Source organism: Budorcas taxicolor, chromosome 20 (genome assembly GCF_023091745.1).
Source record: "Budorcas taxicolor isolate Tak-1 chromosome 20, Takin1.1, whole genome shotgun sequence".
NCBI classification, from domain to species: Eukaryota; Metazoa; Chordata; class Mammalia; order Artiodactyla; family Bovidae; genus Budorcas; species Budorcas taxicolor.
Window position 1 is genome coordinate 71,670,675 of NC_068929.1, and position 11,082 is coordinate 71,681,756.

Here is an 11,082-nt window from a genome sequence, read left to right on the forward strand (position 1 = left end):
ACACATTTCACAGGAAAATAAAACAAAAAAATTAAGAAAGAAGTGATTGACAATATTTAAAATGATAACAGTCATGCATTTTTCCTATGGCTCTTAAATTTTCAGCACATAGCTAGTTCTGAGAAGAATAAATGAAGTGTAAAATAGATATATTTTAATAAAATTACATCAAATAAATTACAACCAGAAAATGTGTGAGATTAAAAACTTATAATCACCAATGTAAATAATTGCATTGACATCAGACATCTCCACAACTACAGAACCTGGAAAATCGTAAAAAGTACATCTTTAAAATGCTGAGGGGAAATAAAGGTAGGCCCAGTTTGTCATATGTGGTTAATCTACCCTGAAAGTGTAAGGATGAAATAAACAGGTCGCCAAGCCTGGGAGATGGTGAGTCTAGACACACATGTCCTGCTCCAAAGAGCTAAAGGGGTTATTAAGAGCATCACTCCTTAAGAAGAAATTTCAAAAGGAAGAAATGGGATTAAAAGAAATAGAAATAAGCTAATAAATTATATTTATAATGTAATTAGCCATTGTTTATAAAAATAGGTTTATGTTATATTAAAAAAAGAACTGAAAATAGCACTAAAAGCATGCAACATTTTAAAAGGTAATTTTGGAGGTAAGTTAAAACAAGCTAAGTTCTTCCTTAATTCTAAAGGAGAGCAGAAACAATAAACTTAGATAAGTGACAAAATGACTTAAAATATGCAAAATATTTGGATTTTTGATGGTGTGTAGATTGACAGATAGAAAAGATAAGTATCAATAGATAAAAATAGATACATACTTTTTGGGATAACGTTAAAATCATGAATTTTAAAAGATGCCCTGCATAATTCTTGACTGGAAGTGGGGAGAGAGCCTGGACTGGACAGAAAAAGAAACACATCTAACCAATGTCACCATATTTCAGGTTAGTACCACTTTAAGTTCTGTCAAGAATCAGAAGAAAGTATCACTGTGTGAGTGTTCTGGGTGTTTGCTCCGTCACGGGCACTCTCTCTATGTGTCTTCACCATGTTGAGATGAAAGCACTGTATAACATAGGCACTTAGGAGCACTCGTTAAAGTTCTATTTTATGACTATTAATTTCATTAAAAATCTCATCATTATTGAGATTTAGGTTGTTTCCAATGTTCGTTACTATATCCATTCCATTGAATTAATACTATATTTATTCTTATCTACTTTGTATATCTCAATTATTTTCTTAGGAAAAAAAATCTCAGGAAAATAATTTTTGTGTTAAAGCACATTTATAGTTTTTCAACATATTTTCAATATACATTTGACAAACCACTGTCCTGAAATATTGCGCCTGATTAAAATCCCACACAAAATGAATCAAGTGCCAATTTTCCTGAACCTGTGACAATGTAACCTAGATTATCGTCTATATTTAAATTAGACAAAGCAGTAGATAATAGGGGGAAGCTTACTTTAAGATCTGAAAGGACAACTGCATCTTCATATTTGTTTTATACAGCGACAATAAGGAGTATTAAAGAGGCTACTAACTCCCACAGCTCTTCTTCCAAGAACGGTTCACTGCTATGACTATGGACAGTATTCAACCGAAAGAAGGAATAAAAGAAAGAAACTTTTCAATAAACAGAAGTAAATAAATACAGAGAAACTATAGGAAAATTTAATTACATGCAAGAAGCACACTAATTGAAAACAATCAAAGAACCAGCACTGGTGGTCCAAGAAAGGGTCGCTGTGGATCTGGGCAGCCTGGGAAACATTTACTTAAATATTTGCATGACTTGCTGATTTGCTTATTAAAGCATAGCATATGCATGCATCTGAGTGTGTGTGTGAATACAGAAGATTTGTATGGCTAGATGAGTTGGGTCTTAATTTAAAAAAAAAAAAAAAACTGAACCACACACAATCATCTAAGAGACCTGCCTTAGATCTTCCAAGGACCTTATGAAAATGCGTTCACTGCCCTGGTTGAGTCTGGCCAAGGCTGCCTCTCCCTGAGGCCTGGCACACGGAGTTGTCGTGGGAAGCTTGCAGGTAGAGAGTATGTGATCCAAGGTCTTCGGGGAGGAGGGATGGAGCAGTCTCGAGTCCTGCCCAGGTGAGCATCATCATGAGTGGAAGAGACTGCATGGATCAGGTTGGCTCAGACACTAATCTGTGGTAGAACAGGAAGCAGCGGGCTCAGCACAAGGAAGGGAACTCTGCCTTGGGATCCAGCTCATAGGGCATGTCTGGTTCCTGCACAGTGTGTTTTTTAGGGTGAATATGCTCTGACACAACCACCTGGACATGACACTCAGGCCTTGGGAAGCCCAGGCAGCAAAGCTGAAGAAAGGGACCCCTGTTCCTGGAGCATAGCTGGTCTGAGGCTCAGTGCAGGTGATAGACTTCAATCAGCAAATCCGCAGCATGGTGGACAAAGGCCTATCAGGGGACACAGCTGCAAAAATGTCCAAACCAGAAGCTCTCTGGTCCAGTCATGGAGCTCTGCTTAATCTTTGACATCACTAGAGTTCAATCTGACACCTGGGTTCTAGGGAGATTTGGGGTGGGACAGTAGTTTCAAGGAGATACTGCATTTCTTGATAATTTGATAAAAGGAATCTTAAACTTGATTGAAGAATCCTTGTTATGGAGATGAATATTTTTATCCTCCTGTGTGTGTGTGTGTGTGTGTGTGTGTGTGTGTGTGTGTGTGAGTGAGTGTGTGTGTGTGCATATGAGGACCAGAGAGATGAACTATTTGTTGCTGTTGTTCAGCTGTTCAGTCATGTCTGACTGCGATCCCGTGGACTGCAGCACGCCAGGCTTACCTGGTCTCCATCATCTCCAAGAATTTGCTCAAACTCATGTCCATTGAGTTGGTGTTGCCATCCAACCATCGAGTACTCTGTCATCCCCTTCTCCTCCTGCCTTCAATCTTTTCCCGCATCAGGGTCTTTTCCAATGGGAGCTGGCTTTTTGCATCAAGAGGCCAAAGTATTGGAGTTTCAGCTTCAGCATCAGTCCTTCCAGTGAATTTTCAAGACTGATTTCCTTTAGGACTTAGTGGTTTGACCTCCTTGCAGTCCAAGGGATTCTCAAGAGTCTTCTCCAACACCACAGTTCAAAAGCATCAATTTGTCGGCACTCAGCCTTCTTAACGGTCCAACTCTCACATCCATACACGACTCCTGGAAGAACTAGATAAGCTATTGCCATATATTTAAGAATAATGGAGATAGGAGAGTCAGGTGATCTGCTCAGGTAAATGCCAACCACAATTTCATTGTGAAATATGGCCAGGGTTAGCCACCGAGATAACATATCAACCTTTGGCTGCAACGATACTGCAGGGCTGCTCTCCTGTCGCTGTGGGAGGAAGTTACAGGCTGATTAGACTGTGGAGCCCTGGCTTGATTAACAGCCTGGCACATAGCTTATTTTCTGCCTCTCTGCGTTCACAGTCCATCAGCAGTGATGGCCAAGCACTGGAACAGATTTCGTGGTTCGTTGGGCCAAAGTGATAGATGGCATCTGTGGTGGGGAAGTGGCTTCTGAGCTTGCAGAGATCCCGAGCTGGAGAAGGAAGCCACCAGGACTGGACCTGACCACACATCCCCACCTGTGAGGTACAGTGTGTGAAGATTGCACCTGGGGGGACACTCAAGCCCCCTCAGAGAGGCAACCCCCCAAACAGTAAGACCAACTGCTGTGTTTCTCAGACCCTCCTACTTAATGTGCTAAACAGATCACGTTCTTTCAATGCATATGTAAGATGCATGTGCTGAATCGCTTCATTTGTGTTCGACTCTTTGTGACCCCATGGACTGTAGCCCACCAGGCTCCTCTGTCTATGGGATTCTCTAGCCAAGAATATTCAAGTGGGTTGCCATTTCCTCCTCCAGGGTATCTTCCTGACCCAGAGATAGGGTTGCCATTTTCTCCTCCAGGGAATCTTCCTCACCCAGGGATGAAACCTGCCTCTCCTGCCTTAGCAGGAGGGTTCTTTACCGCCGAGCCACCGAGGAAGCCCATGCTGAGTGTGGGTCTGTGTTACTATACACCTCATTCTTCCAGCAGACATGAAAAGCAGGCATTGCTTTCTTGTTGCAGGAGTCCAAGCTCAGGAAGGTTGACTGCATGAGGTTCAGAGGCAGCCCAGAATCAGGTGTCTCTGCCAGGTCTCCCAGGTGCTCGACGAGTGTGGCTTTCCTTCCCACGTTTCAGAACCCCCGCAGCTACTTGCACAGTCATGCTTTTCTAAATGGCTTCCAACTGATCTGTTCAAACATACAGTTAGAATGACCGTGAGTAACTGCGGTGAAGAAGAGAGAGGCCGGCACCCCAGGCCCTGCTTTGGTGTCCTCACGGTAGCTGTAAGCCCTGTGTGGCTGACCCATCACAGTGTAGACACCTCAAGCTCCTGCCGTGTTGACTGGGGGCTTCACACTGGCACTCACTTCAGACTGATCCCACGGTTGGCCCTCACTTTCCTACCTCCTTGTGTTTCAGGCTGAACGTGTGCTGTCCTCCAGCTTTGGTCTAAATATTCAAGAGCGTCAGGGAAAGGCCTCTGTCTGCTAGCCCCAGGGGCATTGTGAAGGAGCCAATGGCAATGGTGATTGATATATCAGGACAAACCTCTGCATGCCTGCTTCAAGTTAAAGGAACCCCTTGAAAAGAGGAAGACAGCAATTGAATGAATGTTTTCTTTCCATTTTACTCGAGACACAAAGTTGTAATCCTAAACCTACTAAATAGAAATTAGAATTGTGTGTATGCTGAAGGTATTTGATTCTATTATATATAGATCAGTCATCCTCAATCTGGTTGACTTTGTCTCCCCAGAGAACCTTTGGTGGCGCTAGTGGTAAAGAGCCGATGGCCAGTGCAGGAGACAGGAGAGTCAGGTTAGATCCCTGGTGAGGAAGATCCCCTGGAGGAGGACATGGCAACCCACTCCAGTATTCTTGCCTGGGGAATCCCATGGACAGACAGAGGAGCCCGGTGGGCTACAATCCATGGGGTCGCAAAGAGTCACATACAACCGCAGAGACTTAGCATTGAGAGGGTTTTGATTATCATGACCGGGATGAGGGGGTCTACAAGCATGCTTAGAGGCCAGGGGTGCTGATAAGCTTATTACAACACATGGGACAGCAACAGGCACAGAATAATCCAGCCCAAAATGTCAGTCCTGTCAACATGAGACACCTGCACAGAGTTAAATGTTTCATTTATGTACTCATGCACAGCTAGCTTGATACATTTCATGGAGTCAGAAAAATATCCACTTTTATTTCATCTTACACCATAACAAGTTTTTCAAAACACTTAGACTGGTATAATTGTAGAAAAAAAAAATGTTAACATTTGTGATCAGTTAATTTCACATTCACATGTCCTTTGATTAAACTTTAAAAAAAATGCTGCTTTCATCTATGAACAGTCAAATATCTGAAGGTTCTGTATCATATGGAAAATATCTAAATATTTCATTTCTCTGTTGATTTTAACTTGGGACCTGGAATCACTACACGAAAGCCTGTGTGATGAGACAGCACCAGTGTTGGAGCTGAGACCAGGTAGGAACTGGAAGCATGGTTCCCAGTAAGGACCTGACACAGAAAGCTTCCTCCCTCTGAAGACCGTGGCCTTTGTAGACCAAGAGAGTTGTATTGTGCATTGTTATACACAGGCCTGGAGTGTTTCAGAATTAGAACACATATCTCAGTGTCCAATGAAAAGCCTCTAAGAATACTGATTGATCGACTTACCTTCATTTATTACTTAATACCTACTCCAGTACTCTTGCCTGGAAAATCCCATGGAAGGAGGAGCCTGGTGGGCTGCAGTCCATGGGGTCACTAAGAGTCGGACACCACTGAGCGATGTCACTTTCACTTTTCACTTTCATGCATTGGAGAAGGAAATGGCAACCCACTCCCGTGTTCTTGCCTGGAGAATCCCAAGGACAGGGGAGCCTGGTGGGCTGCCATCTATGGGGTCGCACAGAGTCAGACACAACTGAAGTGACTTAGCAGCAGCAGCAACCTACTACAAAATATCAACAACCTCAGATATGCAGATGGTATCTGAGGCATTTCTAAGGGCAGAAAGTGAAGAAGAACTAAAGAGCCTCTTGATGAGGGTGAAAGAGGAAATGAAAAAGCTGGCTTGAAACTCAACATTCAAAAACCTAAGATCATGGCATCCAGTCCATAGCTTCATGGCAAATAGATGGGGAAAACATGGAAGCAGTGATAGAGTTTATTTTCCTGGGCTCTAAAAATCATTGTGGATGGTGACAGCAGCCGTGAAACTAAAAGATACTTGATCCTTTGGAGAAAGGCTATGACAAACATAAACAGAATATTAAAAAGCAGAGATATCACTCTGCCATTAAAGGTCTCTGTAATCAAAGCTATGCTTGTTTTTTTTTTTTTTTTTTTTTCAGTAATCATGTATGGATGTAAGAGTTGGACCATAAGGAAGGCTGAGTGCTGAAGAACGGATGCTTTTGAATTGTGGTGCTGGAAAAGACTCTTGAAAATCCCTTGGATAGCGAGGAGATCAAACCAGTCAATCCTAAAGAAAAGTGAAATAAAAGTGAAAGTGAAGTCCGACTCTTTTCGACCTCATGGACTAACCCCATGGACTGCAGTCCACCAGGCTCTTCCATCCATGGGATTTTCCAGGCAAGAGTACTGGAGTGGGCTGCCATTTCCTTCTCCAGGGGATCGTCCCAACCCAGGGATCAAACCCAGGTCTCCTGCATTGCAGACAGATACTTTACTGTCTGAGTCACCAGAAAATCACTGCCAATTATTCACTGGAAGAACTAATGCTGAAGCTGAGTCTCCAATACTTTGGCCACCTGATGCAAAGAACAGATTCATTGGAAAAGACCCTGATGCTGGGAAAGACTGAAGGCAGGAGAAGAGGGCAGCAGAGGATGAGATGGTTGGAGGGTATCACTGACTCAACGGACATGGGTTGGAGCCAACTCCCAGAGATAGTGAGGGATGAGGAAGCCTGGAGTGCTGCAGTCCATGGGGGTCACAAAGAATCAGACACTAAAATTACACAGTATTTTTTGATGAGAATTTTTGTGCATCTTCCCATCCTTTAAATATCACAGAAAACAAACTGACTCACTAATGAGAGAGTTATCTTTCTCACTGCAATTCAAGCTACATTCTTTTCTCTACTAAAACAAGCAAAAAACTCCAATATAAAATGAGCAAACCTCAAAGAAGTTCATGCGTACCAGAAAGCTGGAAAAGTTACAAAGTTGGATGGCTGTTTTATGAACATAAGAACCTAGAGTGTATAGAACATTCATTCTTTCAGACAAGAATCCATGTTTGACACGAGAAAGACAAATTAGACATGTTTAGAAAACTGAGTTTCACGGTGAAAGTGAAATAGTCTGGTAACACAAAGCGCTGTTTGTCCCTTCCAAGAAGATGCAAAAGACAAATGTAGGTAAATAGAGGAATCTACAAGACTCCTGTTCCCTCACTTTCATACTTACATGAAAGGAAAGAAAAAGTGAAGGACAGAGGGGGAAAAGGAGGGAGAGAAGGAGGGTGAGAGGAAAGGGATTTGGGGTGTTCTGAAATACTTGTCCAATATATCATTTCATAACTTTCGTAGTATTATATCATTAAGCCAACTGCGTGACCCTGTCAATAACCTGGCCAGTTAGAATGTGAATTAGAAATATGCTATGAGGGGAAACTGTCAGACGAACCATTGCTCCAAAGCTTCATATTTAGCACTGTGGCCATAGAGTTTATGGGGTTCCTGTTTATGGGGTTCCTACTACATGCATGCCCCACACTAGGAACATCCCAGGACCCTCAGATTCCTTCAGAGTCTGTCCCTTCCTCTGAGTCATTTGAAACATAGTAGAGGACTCATTTAAGTTCTAACGATTTCATCAATGAAACTCTAAAACCCAAGACTAGGAAAGGATCTCATTATGTATTCCAAAATTGAACCTCAAACCATTTATGACATTATTTTCTAGAAACAAGCTACATGTTTACCTCTTTTATTTGAGGAAATAAAACAGGAAATTTTATCCCTAATCACAACACCTGCTCAAAGCATTTCAATTACAAAGTGACAGAATGGATGATATGGAGAAAATACTGGATATCGGGTCAACAGTTGCTCACTGCTGTTCAGTCACTCAGTCGCGTCCGGATCTTTGAGACCCCAACCACTGTAGTATGCAGCTTTCCTGTCCTTCATTATCTCCGGGAGTTTGCTCAATCTCAAGTCCATTGAGTTCATAATGTTATCTAATCATCTCATCCTCTGTCACCCCTTTCCTAAGATGGATTTTTCTCCCCCCATGTGTGGTATTGGGGCATCCTGGGCTCAGCAGTTTCCTATCTTATACATGAGTGTGAGCAAACTCTAGGAGATAGTGAGGGACAGGGAAGCCTGGCATGCTGTCATCCATGGGGTCACAAGGAGGCAGACACAACTGAGCGACTGAAGAGCAAATCTTGTAAATGCGACTCTAGCGAAAGATGCTCTACTAAGACCCCGGCAACTTGGTGGACGTGTTTTCCTGGTTTCTCAAGTGGCGGCAGCCCTCCCTTGGTGCCAGCCCTCCAAACAGCAGTGGTGTGGGGTTCTCCAGTGGGATTCAGTGCCAAGTCAGGGGCAGTGCCGGCCACCCTGACACACAGACCTCATGGATAGAGCTCTTAGCAGACCCTTTGGGCACACTGCTTAGTGATTCTGCTTTATCAAATTATCTATTTTAGAAAGCAGCTTTAGTATTTTGTGACCAATGAGGGGCACACTCCTGAGTCAGCTATCAGCCAGAGGACAGACTGGAAGCCTTTTATGTTGTGAGGAGAGGGTTTGAACTGTGCATGTGAATGTCAACTTGAAAAGTGATGGTCAAAATCAATGTGGGAGTAACACAGCTGTGCTGCTCTGAGTGGGAACACCAGGGGAACCCAGAGAAGCGCTCTGAGGTCCTGCTGATGCCTCACCAGCCCTCTGCCCTGGTCTCAGCATCACAGAGGGCAGATACAGGGCTGGTACATGCTTTACTGTGCAGGCTAGTGCCCTCCTACTTCGGAGAGGAATAAATGTGGCATTTAAGATCTCATTCATATGATCCTGAGGCTCCCCAAGTGGATCAGTGGTAAAGACTCTGCCTGCAATGCAGGCAATGCAGAAATGGGTCTGATCCCTGGGTCAGGAAGATCCCCTGGGAGAGGGACATGGCAACCGGCTCCAATATTCTTGCTTGGAAAATCCCATGGACGGAGGAGCCTAGTGGGCAACTGAGCACTCACTCGTATGATCCTGCTGATTAAAACTGTTTGATTTCTCCCATCCACTGGCTTGATTTGGTGCAAACAATTTAGGACCTCTAAGTCCATCCCCGTTGACAGAGAGGTGGTTCAAAACCTGAGGTTTTGTTGAGACCGACTTGGCTGGAATTGTATGGAACAAGTCTAAGTTAAGACTGTCAGATCCATGAGATAGTATGATATTTCACAAGGGTTTCCTAAATATTTGCATAAAGTAGTCTTCAAAATTTCTTTTAAGTTTCCCTTATGACTATTTTTTTTGTTGTTATATAATATCCATTAAAGCAATTTAGTCTCCTTACCCTTAGGAAATAACTTGAGAGTTTCGTCATTTAGGGAATATTAAAACAAAGAACAAATGCGTTAATGCAGAAACCCAGCTCAAGGTTCTACTTAAAATAAACTTAGAACTGGTGATTGGATCTATTAAGTTAGACACTGATAGATGCAAGTAGTTGAACCTTACCATTTGGAAGAGGTTAATATAATAAAGATCAGTATCTTATCAAGGTTTTAAGTATAACTGTAATTTTTCTGTAATATATACTTCAAAATATTTTTAAACTAAGTAAAATTGTGAAAACAAAAATATTTGTAGTGAAGATAAAGAATAATCTGCTATGAGAATGACTTCATCTACTAGTGGAGAAGATTCAAATAACTAAATTCAGCAGAATTTAGCATAAATCTTGATAAAACAGAATGGTAACTTATAAATGTATATATATATATAAGTTTTAAATGTGTATACATATGCCATAACTTACATATATGCCATAAATTGAATACTTAAATTCCTGTATTTTAAAAAGTAATCAAATTTATATAATTCCTTTATATAACTAAACTATCTTCAATACATCTTAGAGCCCAAGGAATGAATTTCAATAAATGTGTCCGTAACTTCTCTTTGATGCCTCATGTGAAACAGATGAAAACCAGACCATCTCTGGAGCCTTAGGTGGTTTGGCCAGATCACAATGGACTTCCAGATATCACATGCTTTTTGCAAATTTGTACTTGCACAGCCTCAGCTCTTCCATGCGGTAGGGGAAAGAATGCTGTTGTTCCATCACTCAGTCAAGCTCTCGATTCTTTGCAATCCCATGGACTGCAGCCCACCAGGCTTCCCTGTCCATCACCAACTCCTGGAGTTTGCTCAAACTCAGGCCCATTGAGTCGGTGATGCCATCCAACCATCTCATCCTCTGTTGTCCACTTCTCCTCCTGCCCTCAATCTCTCCCAGCATCAAGGAGAGTTGACTCTTCACATCAGGTGGCCAAAGGATTGGAGCTTCTTAAAGATGTCCTATTTTGTTGCTGGAAATAATAAGTCAACTAAGAAGGGGCACTTCTGGCCACTTGAGGACTCGCACAATGCTGGGGTTTTTGTAATCATGGTCTCATAAGAGAATAGCTGTCTCTTTTCACTCTGCAATATAGTTTTCCTCTTTAACATTCCAAAAAACAAAACACAAAAACAGTAAATACCAGTATTTGTCTCAGTTAGCTGAAGTACAAAATCAAGGAGAGTACAGTATGATAAGTAAAATACAACTTTTTAACCTTTAAAAAAATCACCCCGGAAGACAGAATTAGCAGTCTAGGAAGAATAAAAAGCCTTAGGAAACAGATTGCCCCCACATATATTTTTTGGTTGTTATTGTTTAGCCTCTAAGCCATGTCCAACTCTTTGCAACCCCATGGACTGTAGCCCTCCATGCTCTTCTGTCCATGGGATTTCTCAGA